Source organism: Mustelus asterias, chromosome 4, assembly GCF_964213995.1.
Source record: "Mustelus asterias chromosome 4, sMusAst1.hap1.1, whole genome shotgun sequence".
Classification (NCBI taxonomy): Eukaryota; Metazoa; Chordata; class Chondrichthyes; order Carcharhiniformes; family Triakidae; genus Mustelus; species Mustelus asterias.
In genome coordinates, this window is record NC_135804.1 from 87,792,037 (window position 1) to 87,812,076 (window position 20,040).

Below are 20,040 nucleotides of genomic sequence, written 5' to 3' on the forward strand. Positions count from 1 at the left end.
TGTTGCTAGGGAAAGGGTTGGAGATGGTAGCGAGGGAACAGTGTTTGTGGCTGGATCAAAGACAATGGCCGGAATATTTTGTTCCTGCTACACTTTTAACAGTTTATTTATTAGTGTCACAAGTAGGCTTACATTAACAGTGCAATGAATTTACTGTGAAAATCCCCTATTTGCCACACTCTGGCGCCTGTCCGGGTATACTGAAAAATCATAGAAACCCTACAGTACAGAAAGAGGCCATTCAGCCCATCGAGTCTGCACCGACCACAATCCCACCCAGGCCCTACCCCCATATCCCTCCATACTTTACCCACTAATCCCTTTAACCCATACATCTCAGGACACTAATGGGCAATTTAAGCATGGCCAATCATCCTAACCCGCACATCTTTGGACTGAGGGAGAATTTAGCATGGCCAATTCACCTAACCAGCACATCTTTTGGACTGTGAGAGGAATCCGGAGCACCCGGAGGAAATCCACGCAGACAGGGGGAGAACTCCGCACAATGACTCAAACCGGGAATCGAACCTGGGTCCCTGGTGCTGTGAGGCAGCAGCGCTAACCACTGTGCCACCATACGAGATTTTCACCACAGTGGATGCAGCAAGTCAGTCAAATGTCCATTGACGTCAGGGGATCGGATAATTTCACCAACAGAAGGGGCTGGAAAATTTTGGACGTCTTCAGTTTTCCCAAATGGAGAAAATTTCTGCTCATTCAGTACTGGGCAGCAGTTAAGAGACAGTGGAGGTGTCCAGAAAAATGGTGGTGAAGTAAAGCTGGCTGTTGTTAACTGTGTGAGAAGTTTTTTGTTGATGTAAATGAGGAATAGGATGAAGCCAAGAAAAAATCCTTGGGATTCACCAATGATAAAAATGCCAGACCAGGAAGAGAAGCCATTGCAAGTGATTCTCTGGTAATGATTGGATAAAAATCAAACCAGGTTCGTGCTATCCCACCCAGCTGGATTTATGATGGAGAAATGTAGGAAGGCAATTGTGTGCAAAGGCTACAGACAGATGGAGAAGGATGAGGCGGGAAAGCTTATCTTTGGCACACTCACGTAGGGTGTAATTTATGAATTGGTTAAGAGTCTTTTTGCTCCAATGTTAGGATAGAAACTTGAATGAAGGGATTCATATACAGAGTTCTGGGAAAGACGGGAACAAATTTGGGATCAATTCAAGAACTTTGGAAATGAAGGGAAAGGGAGGTTTGAAATGGGTCAGTAGTTTGATCGGTTGAAGGGGTCAAGTTTTTTTTTAGAGAAACGTGAAGAGGGCAGGTTTGACTGACAAGGGAGGAAAGAGAGAGTATCATTAACAATCTTAGTTAACATGGGAGTCAACATGGGAGTCAACATGGGAAGTTGGGTAGTCTGCAGTTTTGTGGGAATGAGGCTAAGAGGACAAGCGGTCACGTGGTTAAAATGAGCTCAGAGAGTGGACGAGGACAGATAGGAAAGACACTGGAGAAAAATACAATTTCAGAGTTAAGGTAGTGGGTACCCTTTGAGTACATTTAGCTGATTAGGCTCGGGGAAAGAAGGAGGGAAGTGGAAGAGGCAGCTAATTGGATGATCTCAGTCTCAGTGATGAAAAGTCCATGAACTCTTTGCACTTGTTGCTGGGAGGGAACAGTGGAGCAGACAAGGGAGAGGAGCATAAGCAGGTGACTTGCAGTCAAAAGAAAACAGGATGTCCTGGATTAGTGAAAGGTTTTGTAGAGAAGAGCAGGAGCAATCGTGCTTTATGTGGTCCAGTCAAATCTGAGGGTGAATAACCAAATAACCAGTTCACCATGTTCAAAGTCTGTAAGAAATGAGCCCTGAATCAGGAGGAAATGGCAAGGGTGAGGGTGAGAAATGTTTTTAATGGGGACAACGACATTGAAGGAGGGGGTTCTAGTGTAATTGAGCAGTACAGGAGCTGTAGAAATGTCATGGTGACAGGAGCATAGGAGTGAGGATAAGAAAAAAAGAAAAACCTGCACCTTTATAACTTCTTTTTTGACCATCAACAGAATCTAAAGGGTGAGCACTGTGAGAGATGAGTTGTGATGTGGAGATGCCGGTGTTGGACTGGGGTAAGCACAGTAAGAAGTCTCACAACACCAGGTTAAAGTCCAACAGGTTTATTTGGCAGCACTAGCTTTCGGAGCCTCAAGCTCCTTCTTCAGGTGAGTGAGGACTTATGTTCACAAACAGGGCATATAAAGACACAAACTCAATTTAAAAGATAATGGTTGGAATGCGAGTCTTTATTGGTAATCAAGTCTTAAAGGTACAGACAATATGAGTGGAGAGAGGGTTAAGCACAGGTTAAAGAGATGTGTATCGTCTCCAGCCAGGACAGTTAGTGAGATTTTGCAAGCCAAGGCAAGTCGTGGGGACAATCGCTCGACAATCACCAGGCAAGAGTGTTCTCTTCCTGTTGGGGAACACTTCAGCGGTCACGGGCATTCGGCCTCTGATCTTCGGGTAAGCGTTCTCCAAGGCGGCCTTCACGACACACAACAATGCAGAGTTGCTGAGCAGAGACTGATAGCCAAGTTCCACACACATGAGGACGGCCTCAATTGGGATCTTGGGTTCATGTCACACTATCTGTAACCCCCACGACTTGCCTGGGCTTGCAAAATCTCACTAACTGTCCTGGCTGGAGACAATACACATCTCTTTAACCTGTGCTTAACCCTCTCTCCACTCACATTGTCTGTACCTTTAAGACTTGATTACCTGTAAAGACTCGCATTCCAACCATCATCTTGTAAATTGAGTCTTTATATGCTCTGTTTGTGAACACATGTCCTCACTCACCTGAAGAAGGAGCTTGAGGCGCCAAAAGCTAGTGCTGCCGAATAAACCTGTTGGACTTTAACCTGGTGTTGTGAGACTTCTTACCAAGGTGAGTTGGACAGGGAGGAGATTGACAAGATCAGCAACCAACCAGTGCACTGGGTGGGAAGGTCAGCGAAAGAGAAGGATGGAATTGCTGCTCACATACCGGGTCTGGAATGAATTCCTTGATGGGTCCTTTGGAGAAAGCCAAGAGAAGGACAGAGGGATGTTGTGGGTTAGTGTAAGAGTCTGGGACAGGGTCAGAGTAGGGATTTTGAATGGTAGAGTACCCGAGAGGGAGAGGTACAAGAAGCCATAATGATAGGGGAGGGGTATCTAGGAAAGGTTAAAAAAAAAAGTAATAATGTGGAGAAAAGAAATGGGAACAGAATTTTTGGACTCGGGCGAGAGAGGCAGTCGAAATGCACACAAGAATGGACATGTGGATACCTCAAGTTACATAGATCTGGCTATATTAATTGAAAGGAGACAATAGGAGGAAGTCCAGATTTAAAGCAGTATGTCTCCAGTCTGACATCGGTAGGTGAAGTCAGCATAGAGAATTAGTGAAATATTGGATACACAGGGATAGCACGTGAGTGAAGCGCAGCCGCTGTGTGAAGCCTATTTTCAGAACTCGCAAGAGGCAGCTGTTGGAAGGAACAACCAGGAGGAATGCAGAATCAGTAACAGGGCATGAAGACGACAAGGAAGTTGAAGGCCACCATAGAATTCAAAGTAACGCAGAGGTGTATTTTGATCCAGAAGAGAGGAACTTTGGCCAAGAACGAGATTGTATTTGAACCAGTCTAATTGCAGGTTCAGCAGGGAAGCACAGTCTCTCCGACTCTCCATTACTGCAGCAGTGGGAGAAGGCGAAAACTGATCTGGGAGATTCAGCAAAGGAGGGTAACAATGTTTACAGCTGAGGGTCACTGCCCCTCATCAAAATTCTGCAAAGACCTTCACGGAAAGATTTTGCAAAACATCTCAGCATAATGTCCCAACTGAAAAAGACAGTCATATAGTTCTGTTTGTTAAGTTTATATAGTTTATGAAACATTGTTGGACAACTTTCCATAATTCTAGATATGCAATTGAATTTATGCAAAATATACATTGTGCACTGTGCTTTAACATGTATCATAATGACTTTGCCTGAATTTTGCTGATTGCACATCAACAATGTAATGGTGCAGGTAAGAATGGTTAACTCTGGCTAATGCATAGGCTGGAACAGCCACTTTGATTACGCACCCCCATCTTTGTGTTGTCAACACCATAGAACCTGTTAGGAGGATATGGATAGTGGGTCTGCTCAGCTTCCAGGCTGCAGCCTAAAAGCCCCTTCGTGACTCTTGTGCAGAGCACAAAGGGCGAACTTGCCTTGAAGATCCACCCACAGACACGTTGAGAAGTGACGCCAGAGAAATTAGAAGATGGCATTAGAAGACTCAGGCTTCTATTACTATAACTTCATTATTTCTTCTTTCACTGGACATGCATGTCGCTGGCTAGGCCAGCATTTATTCGCCATCCCTAACTGCCTTTCCTTCATAGAATCCCTACAGTGCAGAAGGAAGCCATTCAGTCCATCGGTTCTGCACTGACTCTCCGACAGCATCTTACCCAGGCCCTATGCCCGTGACCCCACATATTTAGCTGGCTAAACGCCCTGACCTATACATCTTGGGACACTGAGGGACAATTTAGAGTCATAGAATCATAGAATCCCTACAGTGCAGAAAGAGGCCATTTGGCCCATCGGGTCTGCACTGACAACAATCCCACCCAGGTCCTATTCCCATAACCCCACTTATTTACTTTGCTAACTTCCTGACACTAAGGGGCAATTTAGCATGGCCAGTCCTCCTAAGGTGCACATCTTTCGACTGTGGGAGGAAACCAGAGCACATAGAGGAAACCCACACAGACATGGGTGAACGTGCAAACTCTGGACAGACAATGACCCGAGGCTGGAATTGAACCCGGGTCCCTGGAGCTGTGAAGCAGCAATGCTAACCACTGTGCCAGCGTGCCGCCACTAGGGTTAAAACAGAAATCTCATTGTCAAATGGGATTTCTACAGGCAAAACTACAGTATACCAGCATTGAGGAATCACTCACCTCAACGAGTGAGTGATGTAATAGTCAAGGAACTATAAAACTTTCCAGATAGGATAATATTTGCAGCCCACCTTTTCAGACGCAGATGGTTTTGTTACATAATTCCATCAATGTTAGAAGTTTTCCTTTTCATACATTGCTGTGCCTTTTTGATTAACAAGTTAACTTGTTTATATATTGAAGTGGAAATGTTAGAACTGTGGACAGTTTTTTTGCAAAAGTGCAAAGGCTCTGGCAGGAACTGAATACTTTATTGTGACCCTGGTGCCAATAGGGAGAGAATATCTGATGTTGCTGGTGATCTGTTTCATACATCATTTATCTCTTGTCTCCTACTTGTCTTGTTTGTGTGTGGTTTCTCAGTCTTATTTCATTTGTTGCTATGGTTAATGTCAATGGAGCATTGTAAAGGATGGATCAGAAGGAGCTTTTACTCAAGGTGGAGGAGGGTTCAATTTGTGGGCGTCAGGGTGAATGCAAACAGAACTGAAACAATTTCACCTTCTTCGGATCAACTTAGAGCACTTCAAGATAAAAATGAATGTGATTAGACACTTACTCAATTAGATATCCTAGCCCCAATGATCTCTGGCTTTTCCATTGTTTCAGTGAAAGAAGCTGCAATCTCAAACGCATGATTGTCGTGTGAGAAAAGTGGAGAGAAAATGGCAAGCACATGGGGGGGGCGGGGGGGGGGGGGGGGGGGGGGGGGAGGTTGGGGGTGGGGGGTCGGTGGGGGGTGGGCAGGGGTGAGATTGTGGAGCAGAGGATGGTGACAGTAGTGACAATACCTTGAACCTTGAACCTGTATCGCATAGTCCTCTTAATTTACAATTGTGTTGTGTGGGTTTCTTTGACATACTCACTGATAGAAGTCTCACAACACCAGGTTAAAGTCCAGTAGGCTTATTTGGAACCACAAGCTTTCGGAGCGCTGCTCCTTCATCAGGTGACAAGTCACTGACAGCAATCCCACTCAGGTCCTATTCCTATAACCCCAGTTATTTACCCTGCTAATTTAGCATGGCCAATCCACCTAATGTGCACGTCTTTGGAGTGTGGGAGGAAACCAGAGCACCCAGAAGAAACCCACGCAGACATGGGGTGAATGTGCAAACTCCAAGTGTAGCAAATTCCAGGGTGAATGTGTAGAACTTCATCTGATCTCCAACCATAATTGTGACAAAACTTCAGTGAAAACCACCCACTCACCTGATGAAGGAGCAGCGCTCCGAAAGCTTGTGATTCCAAATAAACCTGTTGGACTGTAAGCTGGTGTTGTAAAACTTCTTACTGTGCCCACCCTAGTCCAATGCCGGCTCCTCCACATCATTCTCACTGATATCACACAAAAGCCTCTGAAAAATTATCCAGATGGCCCCCACTCTGTGCTTTCCCAGAATTTGCCTAGGAGATGTGCATCCATGCTGTGTAGTGAAAATCCCTCTCTAGTCATCAGCTTTTTTTCATTCGAGCTGTGGTTTTCCGGTTCAATAGTGTAATGAATTCCAGAACTTCATCTGATTGCCTACCATAATTGTGACGGAACTTCAGTGGAAACCCCCCTGAGGAAACAGCAGAAACTATAGATTCTGTTGTTGATGCAGACATTGTGTGAAATCTGAAGAAGGTGTGCAGGGGAATTCTACTGCCAGTAGAAATGGTTGTTGGTAGAACATGTCTCCAGTCCCAAATTGCTTCATGGATGGAAATGACTGGACAATGAGGGTCAAAAGTGCTGTCCTAGAAATCACACAGCAGGGAAGAGTGTGTTATCGGCATGACTTGTTAGACCATAAAATAGTTGAGTTCACAGGCTTTGAATGTCCACAAACTATGTCTGAAACATCAGCTTTGACAGGAGCAATTAAGTGGTGCAACTAAGAAAGGAATCTGCAAAATTCTTTCAAAATTTTCAGGCTGGAAAGTGTTTTGCTTTCCATTTTTCTAATATGGAAGCCCAATTGTGGGGTTCTTTATTTCAAATTCAATCACAGAATGTTGGGATCACTGACAAGGCCACCGTTTATTGCCGATTCCTGTCCAAGGGAATGGTTTGCTAGGCCATATCAGGGGGAAGTTGACAGTCAAATGCATTGCAATAGGTGTTGTGTTATACCTGGCTGTTATACCGTATCGACGCTGTGGGGTGTGTTAACAAGTAACATAGAATTGCCACGCAAGGGTTTGGAATAGGAACAACATACAGGTTTATTCAAGAAATGTTCACTGTACAGGAGTAAGATCTAGACTGCCTGTTAAGCCTGCAGAATACCCAATGATGCCATGTGAGGGTTCTCTTAAAGGGACCATGCCACAATACTGTAACTACCCAAATATATAACACTGGTCATACCATGAAAGGACAGAACATTTCTTAATGGCAATTTGGCAGTTACATTGTCTACATTGCTGATGTTAGCTTTTATTTCTTATTACAGGTTATATTTGAACATAAATTCTAAATTGCCCATTACCATTGTATGATTTAAACTCATGGGCAGAATTTTACTGGCTCTTGAGTGACAGGAATGGAGGCAGGGGTGGAGGACAGTGAAATAGCAAGCTGCAGCACCGAGAAAGATCCCTGAAGCAGCCCCATCACCACGGATGTTTTCCACTGGGTGCTGTGAAGCAGCTTGACAGCTTGCTCCAAGGAAGTGGGCAATCAATTTGGAAAATTAAGGGCCCCATTAGGAGTTATTTTACAGGGCTGCTGGCATTTTGCTGATGGAAGGCTGCAGACTTTTCTCAATCCTAACTGGTATGAGTTCTGAACCGAACAGGAGAGAAATAATGAGATCACACTCAAGTGCTACAACTAACCATCAAAAATCTTTACTATTCTTTTGCAATACAATCCATTCAATGCACTGTACGTGAAATGATAGAACACACGGAAATATGAGTTATAAAGAGCTTGTACCTAAAAATCACCCTCAACTGGTCAAGTCCACACTGATTGTTTGCTTAACAGAATCGCAGAATTGTTATGATGCAGAAGGAGGACATTTTGCCCATAGTGTTTTCACAGACTCTCCAAGCAGGCAACATGACTTAATGCCATTTCTTTTCCCGTACTCCTGTACATTGTTTCTATTCAAGTAATCATCTAATGCCCTCTTGAATGCCTCGATTGAACTTGCCTCCATCACATTCCAGCTGTCCAGTCCAGACCCGTCCAGAGAAAATGTTTTTCTCACCTCACATTTGCTTCTTTTGTAAATGACTTTAAATCTGTGCCCTTTTGTTTTTATCCTTTTATGAGCAGAAACAGTTTATTCTGTCCAATCCCCTCATGATTTTGAACATCTCTATCAAATCTCCCCTTAGCCTTCTTCTCTCCAAGGAGAATAGTCTCAATGCCTCAAATCTATCCTCATAACTAAAGTTTCTTATTCCAAGAGCCATAGAATAGAACCATAGAATCCTTATAGTGCAGAAGGAGTCCATTTGGCCCATCAAATCTGCACCGACTCTCCAAAAGAATATCAACCCAGGCCAACACCCTGACCAATTCCTGAAAGCTCATGCATTTACCATGGTTAATCCACCTAACCTATACCTCTTTGACTGAAAAACAGAGCATGAAGAGGAAACCCACACAGGCATGGAAGGAACACACAAACTCCACACAGACCATTACCCAAGGCTGGAATCCAAGCCAGGTCCCTGGCACTGTGAGGTAGTAATGCTAAACTATTGTGCCACTGTGCTGTTTCAGGAGCCATTCTTAAAAACATCTTCTGCACTCTCCAATGAGTTAATATTGTTCCTATAATGTGGCGCCTCGAACTGTACACAATATTCCAGCTGAGGTCTAATTAGCTTCTTGTATAAGTTCAGCATAACCTCCTTCGTTTTGTCCTCTATGCCCCTATTAATAAAGCTTCAGTAATTGACTGGTTCTCCTCTCTCGACTGCAGTACTGAAATTCAAAAGCTCCTGTCATTTATACAGTTAAAATCAGCATGTGCTAAGTTGAGCACCTTCCTTTCCAATGTTCTTTTGCAGTACCTGATTCAGATCAAGTAAGCGGGCAATTTTCCAGATACGAAGCCTCAGTGCTTCAATTGTTGGCCAGTAATTAGTTGTACTTATCAACTTTCGGGGACACTGACTGACACACATCTATATTTCCAGACTCTCAAGACCTGCTTTGACACCTTTTTAATAACCTTCTTTGTCTTTCCCTGATAAGACTCAGAACAAATTACTTTTCACAGATCAGCAATTTTGAGAACATCAAGCTCAGCTCCCAATGCTCTTTGCATGATGATGGGGTATGTTGGTCAAGCTTTAGCATTTCACATAAAAATGTATCGATCCTTATGATCGGAAAGCCTATGCAAGTCTCAACCAAAAGCTAGGGTTCTTCTTTCTACTGGTTCCACATCCTCCTGTCCACGCTAAAGTGGATGTGTACTGTAGTAACTCTAGTACTTTTACTGAGATGTTTAACGTCCATCCTGTAGTGAAGGAATGCAGCTAAAAATATGAAGTTATAAGAGAATCCACCCATACATATGGAGTTATCAGATTAAAGTGGTGATTCTCCTGTGAAGAGTTTAAGTTAAAAATAGAGTTTATCTGCTGGATTAAAAGGAAACATAGAAACATAGAAGATAGGAGCAGGAGGAGGCCATCTGGCCCTTCTAGCCTGCTCCGCCATTCATCACGATCATGGCTGATCATCCAACTCAATAGCCTAATCATGCTTTCTCCCTATAACCTTTGGTCCCTTTCGCGCCAAGTGCTATTTCCAACTGCCTCTTGAATACATTCAATGTTTTGGTATCAACTACTTCCTGTGGTAATGAATTCCACAGGCTCACCACTCTTTGGGTGAAGAAATGTCTCCTCATCTCTGTCCTAAGTAGCCTATCCCGAATCCTCAGACTGTGAAAAGATTTAAAATGTTTCCTATGCCAAGGCATAATGATGTGAACATCCTGTAGCATAGAATATGGTCTATCCTCTAATTCTGAAAAAAAAAGCAACTGGCCTTTACATTACCTCAGCAAGGCACTGGCAAATTGTAATATACTACAATCTAACAGTAGATAACATTAAGGTTGATTCTAAAAAGCTTGCCAAATGAAATTCTGGAAACTGAGTGTCCACTATCTGCACCTCACAGTATCCCGTTTGATTGAAAGATGTTGATGTAAAACTGAAAGGTGACCAGTATGAGTGTTTAACATTCTTCCTGCTGGTTTAGCACTTTCAGAATAAAAATATTGAACCATACATTTTTAGGTTTGTTAAATGCACTCCAAAATTTCTCAATGTAAATCATACAATCAGAATCCCTACAGTGCAGAATGAGGCCCATCGAGTTGGGACTGACACGATGACAGAGTATCTTACACAGGCCCTCTTCCCCCACCCTATCCCTGTAACTCTACACAATTATTGTGGGTAATCCACCTAACCTATGCAACTTGGGGCACTAATGGGCAATTTTAGCATGGCCAATATACCTAAGCTGAACATCTTTGGACTGTGGGAGCAAACTGGAGTACCTGGAGGAAATCCACGCAGACATGGGGAAAAAGTGCAAACTCCACAGAGAGTCACCCAAGGCTGGAATGACCCCGGGTCCCTCGCGCTGTGAGACAACACTGCTAACCATTGTGCCACCATGCTGGAAAGATAGCTGCTGCACTCTAGTGTTGATCGTTCTCGCCTTCCATAGAAACATAGGCCACGATTCTCCCAAAAGTGATGAATTGGTGGGAAAAGTGTTCTAAATCCCGACTGTTTTATCAGTTCAGCTTCTCACCTGAATTTCCCCACTCTGTGCACTGCAGAGGTCCCAGTTGTGAATCTCATTAAAAACTCAGAGGGCGAGGCCTATTCGCGCCGGAGTCTGATAGTTCTGGAACTCTGCGCATGCGCACTGGTCCCGATCTGCCAGTCTCCCTGTTTGCTGGCCAGCCCGATCGCTGGCCAGCCCGGGGCCCCCGCAGTGCTGCCCCTCCAGCCCCCCCCCTCCACGGCCCAATCGTGGCCCCCACAACAATTCCCAGACCAGCCCTGGCCCCCCCCATGGGGTGGAGGGAGCGCACCGATGCATAGCCCACCACCACCCCCCCCCACCCCCCCCCCCCCCCCCCAGCAGTGGCGATCCCCCATCCCCCTCACCCGGCAGACACCCCCCCAACCCCGCTGACACCCCTCAGGTCAGACACCCCTGGAGGCAGCCCCCCCCCACCCCCTGGCAGACCACCGCCCCCCCCTCTCAGCCCACCCGAATCGCTGCCCTCACTCCATCTCAGACCGATCCTGTCTGCAGAGTGGCAGCAGGAACCCCACCCCCACCGATCGCCCCAAGGCCCCACCCACAATAGGCCCCACCCTCTTGGCATTGCCCAATGCCCAGTGGGCAGTGCCAAGGTGCCCCCTGAGCACTTTGCCCCTTGGGCAGTGCCAGGGGGCACAGGCTGTCACTGCCAGAGTGCCCATGCCCGGGGGGCACCTCCCCCACTACCTGATGCCCTGGGGGGGCCTGATTGCCCCCCTCTTCATTCTGGCAGGGTCTCCCGCTAGTTCCCCGAATGTGGGACCTCGTCTGAATCCCGCCGGAATGAAGTACTCCTGGCGGGGTGGGAGATTCAAGGTCCCAATAATTAACTAATAAACATCTTTAAAACATATTTTAAAAGATTCAAATTACTTACCTGCCTTCCTACCAGTTTCCAGCATGGTCTGACCGGCGACTGTTCACCAGCTCTGGGAGATGTGCATGCGTTCCCGGCGCATGCGCAAATCCCGGTTCAAGGCCGGCGACACGCATTTCCCACCGCGACCCGACAGAAAAGTTGCAGGTTGCAAGGGGAGAGTCGCAGCCATAGAAACTAGAAGGAGGAGTAGGCCATTTGGCCCTTCAAGTCTGCTCCACCATTCATTTTGATCATGGCTGATCATCGAATTCAATATCCCGATCCCCCTTTCCCCCATATCCCTTGATCCCTTTAGCTCCGAGAGCTATTTCTAATTTCTTCTTGAAATCAGACATTTTGACCTCAACTACTTTCTGTGATAGTGAATTCCACACATTCACCACCCTTTCTCCTCACCTCAGTTCTAAAAGGTTTACCCCTTATCCTCAAACCATGACCCCTAGTTCTGGACTCCGCCATCATCGGGAACATTCTTTCTGAATCTACCCTGTCTAACCCTGTTAGAATTTTATAAGTTTCTATGAGATCCTCTCTCACTCTTCTGAACTCCAGTGAATATAATCCTAACTGACTTATTCTCTCCGCATATGACAGACCTGCCATCCCAGGAATCAGCCTGGTAAACCTTTGCTGTACTCTCTCTATAGCAAGGACATCCTTCCTCAGTTAAGGACACCAAAACTGCTCACTATATTCTAGGTATGGTCTCACCAACACCTTATACAATTGCAACAAAATATCCTTATCCCTATACTCAAATCCTCTCGCTACCATTTGCCTTCTTTACTGCCTACTGTACCTGCGTGCTTACTTTCAGTGACTGATGCACAAGGACTTCAAGATCTCATTGAGTGTCCACCTCTCTCAATTTACACCTATTCAAGTAATAATCAGTTTTCCTATTATTGCTACCAAATTGGATGACTTCACAATTATCCACATTATACTGCATCAGCCATGCAGATGCCCACACACTCAGCCTGTCCAAATCACGCTAGAGCATCTCTGCATTCTCCTCACAGCTCCCTCCTACCCCAAATTTGTATCATTTGCAGATTTGGAGATAATACATTCAGTTCCCTCTTCCAAATCATTCATATATAATGTGAACAGTTGGGGTCCTAGCCCAGATTGCTGTGGAACCCCACCAGTCACTGACTGCCAATCAGAAAAAGACCCATTTATGCCAACTCTTTGCTTCCTATCTGCTAACTAGCTTTCTATCCATCTCAAGACATTACCTCTAATCCCATGTGCTTTAACTTTACATAGTATTCTGTTATGTAGGATCTTGTTGAAAGCCTTCTGAAAGTCTAAATAAACCATATCCACTGGTTCTCCTCAGTCAACTCTACTAGTTACATCCCCAAAAATTCCAATGAATTTGTCAAATATGATTCCCCTTTTGTAAATATATGATGACTTTGTCTGATTATACCACTGCCTTTCAAATGATGAGTGATGAAATCTTTGATGATAGACTCTCGCAACTTCCCCAGTGTTGACATTAGGCTCACTGGTCTATAGTTCCCTGTTTTTTCTCTACCTCCCTTTTAAAATAGCGGGCTTACATTAACTACCCTCCAATCCAGAGTCCAAATAATTTTGGAAAATAACCACCAATCTACTATTTCCAGGGCCACTTCCTTAAGTACTCTGGGATGAAGATTATCAGGACCTGGAGATTTATCCACCTTCAATCCCATCAATTTGCCCAAAACCATTTCTCTACTAATGCTGAATTTCCTTCAGCTCCTCACTAAAACATGTTTCTCTCAGCACTTCTGGTGCATTATTCATGTCTTCCTTTGCGAAGACTGAAACAAAGTACAGATTTAATTCCTCAGTCATTTCTTTATTTCCCATAATGAATTCTCCTGTTTCTGACTGTAAGGGGCCTACATTTGTTTTTGTTAATCATTTTCTCTTTACATACCTATAGAAACTTTTACACTCAGTTTTTATGTTCCCTGCTAGCTTACTTTCATACTCTATTTTTCACTTCTTAATCAGTCACTTGGTCTTCCTTTGCTGAATTTTAAACTGCTCCCAATCCCTAATTGGGATAGCGTATCCTTGCTGGACTCAGTAACTTTCTACTTGGGGTTTTAAGGTAAATATTAGTTTGAATATTGATGGGAATCTTAAACATTCTTTCCTTTGAGTGTCTGAAATTGTAACTCATACCAAATTGTTTTATTAATTAAAGCTTGAGAAACAATTTCCCCCAGCTTGTTGGTTTTAAATTGTGCTTTTATATTGGGGGCAAAAGAGCTTGCAATCATTTTAAGGTAACTTCCATGCTTCCTGTTCTCAAGAACGTTTGTGTCAGAAGATAGGAAATATCCTGAATGGGTTAAGGGCAAGTCTTTAAAAGGTCAAAACCTTTAGTCCAGACTGATACAATGCTATGGCATTTGATGTCTAAAGATAAGAGAGTAAATTATGAAGGCTACTAAATCCCTGCTGTGGTATCCGACCATGGGTAACCATCATCACCAGTTTAAAATCATGACAAATTAGAAAAATACAGTAAGTAAAAGTAAAGTTTATTTATTAGTCACAAGTAAGACTTACATTAACATTGCAATGAAGTTACTGTGAAATTCCCCTAGTTGCCACAACTGGCGCCTGTTTGGGTCAATACACCTAACCAGCATATCTTCAGAATGTGGGAGGAAACCGGAGCACCCAAAGGAAACCCACACAGACACAAGGAGAACATGCAAATTTCACGCAGACAGTGACCCAAGCCAGGAATTGAACCTGGGTCCCTGGCGCTGTGAAGCAGCAGTGCTAACCACTGTGCCGCCCAAGATAAATATATATAAATTTTCTTCAATCAGTACAGAAGTTGTTCATTGAATTAAATGTCAGCAGAAAGGGTTAACTTCTGTGATGGCTTTCAATGGGGCAGATCAAAACATTCTCAGATGCACACCACTGTGTGCATTACTTTACTAACTTTTTTTGTTCTGATTGAAGACAAACCAAACACAATTCTTAATTTGTTTTCCCAAGACTTGGAGTCCTTTTAAAACTTGCATAGGTTTTTCTTTTAATCCATAGGAATTGAAAAGACCATCATACTTACCAATGGTATCGTATTTCAGGAAAACATTCTCATTGGGGAAGACAGTTGCCGGAATTTCCCTGCCTCGCCCACCCGATGCTCGTAAGATCTCTCCCAAGGCCAATGGAGAATGCGGTTTTGCGAGCCGCGCCTGCCCCGATTCTGGGGCAGGTGAGGTGGTACAATTCTGGCAAGTATCTCAGGTTAAATTTCCAAACCATTTTTTCCAAACCTTTTCAGTTTTTTTTGCAAGAAGTTTCTAATCCAATTCTTTTGTTACAACCAGGATGACTGAACAGCCAGAATTAACTCAAACATCCCAAAGTTCAATTCACAAAATTAAACATTTAAAATTCTAAATTGTCAATATTATATGAGCAAGCCACATAGAATTTAAGACTCCCCCAAACTTGAATAACCCGAATGTCACCATGGCCATCAATGAAGTCCTAGTTTTCACACCTTTACAGTTAATTAACATTAATACTCCCAATTTAATTAAAATAACACTTATTATTTAAAAACAGAACACAATAGCACATACTCTATGAAGAAAAGATAAATGACGTAATTTTACTGTTTTTTCTTTGGGCACCTTTCCAAAGACAATTGAAACCAAAGGAAAAGGAAATGTTAACTTTCATGATTATGTTACAGATAGGGGGGAGCGGTTAATTTGACCCGTGCTGATTTCCCCTCGCACTACCAGTCCGTAATCAGAAAGCTGTATTTTGTAATTTCCCTCTTTATGCTGTGTATTTTCCCCAAACCATTTGTTTGGAGTGTTCCAATCCTCTATGAACATCTTGCACAGCAAACCCAAGGCAATATAAAATAAAAAGAGATTTTTTTTAACACATACACACGCACGCAGGAGGGGTATTGCGCAGTCTCTACCCCATTCTTACTATACAAAGAGGGATAAAGCAAAAGAGACAGGTTCAAGTCCCAACGACAATAAAATGCTACTTAGGGCCTGATTTTACCATTGCGTTGCGCCCATTTTCGGGCACATAAACTTGGTAAAGTCGGGCGTGAGGCGAATAGCGCGATCCGCGCCCATGTCTGCGCTGATTCCCCCTTTACCAAGACCCGAAAATGGACTCGATCAGGACCGCACCCAAAACGGGCGTGACATCAATTTAAATGCATTTGCATGCATTTAAATTGACATAATGCGCTGGACGCCCAAACTTACCGGCACTTCCTCCTTTACCATCATGTTCGCCCGTCCAGATTCAGCGCTAAACAGATATGCTCTGCAAAAGTCTGTTTCGGGCACTCCAGCTTCTGAAGAGATAGGTTCAGAGCTTCTAGCGGCTCTCTGACTCAGATCGGTGGTGGCAGGGGTGGGGGGGGGGGGGGGAGGGTGGTGGGTGGGGGGAGGGAGGTGGGTCAGATCGTTCTCTGGTGGGGGGGAGGGGGGGGTGGAGGAGGAGGGAGGCCACATCATTCTCTGGTGATGGGGGGGGAGGGGGAGGAGGGAGGCCAGATCGCTCTCTGGTGGGGGGCAGTGGGGGGGGAGGAGGAGCGGGGCCCGATCGTTCTCTGGTGGGTGGGGGAGGAGGTGGGTCAGATGTATCTCTTGTGGGGCGGGGGGGAGAAGAGGGAAGATCATTCTCTGGTGGGTGGGGGGGAGGAGGATGGCCAGATGGATCTCTGCTGGGGGGGAGAGGTGGGGAAACAGGGGGGTTCCGCTGCCACTCTGCGGGCGATCGGTGGCGGGGGGGGGGAAAGTGGGGCAGGGGGTCGCAATCGGTCTGCGTAGTGGGGGGGGGGGTGGGTGGATAAGGAGGCAATTATGTTGTGGGAGTGAGGCAATGTCTGTGGGGTCCATCGCTCCCGGGCTGCATAGGAGTGTTTTTCAAATTTCTTTACTGTGCATGCACAGTTAAAGACTCCGATCGGAGCAGCAGCGTTTCGGGCACAATAAGCCCCACCCACAGCGCGATTCAGATTTGCAACTTTTCTTTCAGGCTGAGTCCGTATGGGGGCGCCTGAGAACAGGGTTTACAAGTTGGATCTGAATCACACCCAGATTCAGCACTTAGAATCAAAATGGTAAAATCAGGCCCTTAATGGTTGGAATTTTACCGGCATGTCCACCCGGATTCCGGGGATGGGCGAGGCTCGGAGAACGGCATTCCCCATTGGCCTTGGGCAGGATCATATGAACCTTGGGCGGACGTGCCGGTAAAATTCTGTCCAATGTTTTACGTGTGTCGAGAGTCCAGAATCTAAAGACAAATGGAATGTTTCTTCCAAGTGGAGGTTGACGACTGCAGGATGACAACATCTTTCCAGAAATGAAACTTACACCAAGGGAGAAAGTAAGTGGAGTCAAATTAGTCTTGAAGATACAAGTTCCAATGTTCCACCAGTTTGCAGTTTGGATGAGGGCCAGAGTTCTTTGTACTGCCATCTGCTTGGTTGTAAGATTGTAGACAGCACAGGCTGCTTGCCTGGAGCTTTTCTTCCTCTTTAGTGGTCAAACAGTGACTGCCTTAGTTCAGGTCCACAGTACAATTACAAATTCTAGCAGCTTGGAGTGGAGGGGCGGGGGGGGGGGGGCGGGGGTCATGTGACATACCTCCCACCATTTCTCCGAGATGTTGGACAAAGGATGCATTTTCCCAGGGTTGGAATCTTGAGGTGTTTAATAGGAGCCAGAATTCCTTTTATTTATGAAGACATTGGGCAGCATGGTGGCACAGTGGTTAGCACTGCTGCCTCACAGCTCCAGGGACCTGGTTCGATTCCCGACTTAGGTCACTGCCTGTGTGGAGTTTGCACATTCTCCTCGTGTCTGCTTGGGTTTCTTCACACAGTCCAAAGATGTGCGGGTTAGGTTGATTGGACATGCTAAATTAACCCTTAGTGCCCCAGATGTGGTAGATTAGAAGGATCAGCAAGGTAACTAAGCAGAGATAGGGCCCAGGTGAGATTCTTGTTGGTGCAGATTCGATGGGCTGAATGGCCTCCTTCTGCACTGCAGGGTTCCTATGTTTCTATGATTTCAGGTTGATTAAATGATGCCCGCGGTTGAAAGCCATTGTCTGCTGGAAAAAGGTAATAGTCCATCAGTAGCAGATAGGCAGCTAGGAGTTGCAAATAGCTGTCTTTGTTCATAACTGGCTGGGGCAGACATCACATCTGAAAGACAATTGAAAGATCAACTGGTGCGGCAACAATAATCTCTCCCTCAATGTCAACTAAAGAGATTGTCATCGACTTCAGGAGGCATAGTGGAGAACATGCTCCTGTCTACACCAACGGGAACGACATAGAAAGGGTCGAGATCTTCAAGTTTTTAGGTGTCCAAATCAACAACCTGTCCTGGTCCCTAAGAAGTTAAGAAAGCCCACCAAAGCCCCTTCTTTCTCAGAAGACTGAGGAAATTTGGCATGTCAGCTATGACTCTCACTAACTTTTACAGATGCACCATAGAAAGCATCTGTAAAAGATGCTTTTACAGCTTGGTATGGCTCCTGCTCTGCCCAAGACCGCAAGAAACTACAAAAGGTCGTGAATGTAGCCCAATCCATCACACAAACCAGCCTCCCATCCATTGACTCTGTCTACACTTGCCACTGCCACAGAAAAGCAGCCAGCATAATTAAGGACCCCACGCACCCCGGACATTCTCTCTTCCACCTTCTTCCGTCGGGAAAAAGAGACAAAAGTCTGAGGTCACGTATCAACTGACTCAAGAACAGCTTCTCCACTGCTGCCGTCAGACTTTTGAATGGACTTACCTTGCATTAAGTTGATCTTTCTCTGCACCCTAGCTATGACTGTAACACTACATTCTGTACTCTCTCATTTCCTTCTCTATGAACAGTATGCTTTGTCTGTATAGCGCACAAGAAATAATACTTTTCGCTGTATGCTAATACATGTGACAATAATAAATCAAATCAAATCATTGTGTTGGCTTGGCTGGAATGTTCATGTGATGCAAGGAGCATTAGTTACATCCCAGGAGGTGTGAGGTATTAACCTTTGTTCACTTTCAAACTGCTCTGATGAAGGATCGCTGAAAGTAAGCATAGAAACATAGAAGATAGGAGCAGGAGGAGGCCATTTGGCCCTTCGAGGCTGCACTGCCATTCATTACAATCATGGCTGATCATCCAACTCAATAGCCTAATCCTGCTTTTTCCCCATAACCTTTGATCCCATTCACCCCAAGTGCTATATCCAGCCGCCTCTTGAATACATTCAATGTTTTGGCATCAATTACTTTCTTGGTAATGAATTCCACAGGCTCACCACTCTTTGGGTGAAGAAATGTCTCCTCACCTCATTCTAAATGGTCTACCCTGAATCCTCAGACTGTGACCCCTGGTTCTGGACTCCCCCACCATTGGGTACATCCTCCCTGCATCTACCCTGTTTCATCCTGTTAGAATTGTATAAATCTCTATGAGAACCCCACTCATTCATCTGATTTTCACCGAAAACAATCCTAACCTAGTCAATCTCTCCTCATACATCATTCCCGCCATCCTCGGAATCAGCCTGGTAAACCTTCGCTGCATTCCCTCGACAGCAAGAGCATCCTTCCTCAGAAAAGGAGACCAAAACTGCACACAATACTGTAGGTGTGGCCTCAGCAAGGCCCTGTGTAATTGCAAGAACACATCCCTGCTCCTGTACTCGAAACCTCTCGCAATGAAGGCCAACATGCCATTTGCCTTCTTTACCACCTGCTGCACCTGCATGCTTACCTTCAGTGACTGGTGCACAAGGACACCCAGATCCCACTGCACACTTCCCTCTCCCAATTTACAGTCATTCAGGTAGTAATCTGCCTTCTTGTTTTTGCTTCCAAAGTGAATAACCTCACACTTATCCAAATTATACTGCATCTGCCATTGATTTGCCCACTCACCCAACCTGGCCAGATCATTCTGAAGGATCTCTGCATCCTTGTCACAGTTCACCCTCCCACCCAACTTGGTATCATCTGCAAACTTTGAGATGTTACATTTTGTTCCCTCATCCAAATCATTAATATATATTGTGAATAGCTAGTATCCCAGCACCGATCCCTGTGGCACCCCACTAGTTACTGCCTGCCAATTTGAAAAGCACCCATTAATTGCTACTCTTTGTTTCCTCTCTGCCAACCAGTTTTCTATCCATCTCAATACACTTCCCCCAATCCCATGCGCTTTAATCTTGCATGATAATCTCTTATTCGGGACTTTGTCAAACACTTTCTGAAAATCCAAATATACTACATCGACTAGCTCCCCCTTGTCAACTCTACTAGTTACATCTTCAAAGAACAAAGAAGAACAAAGAAC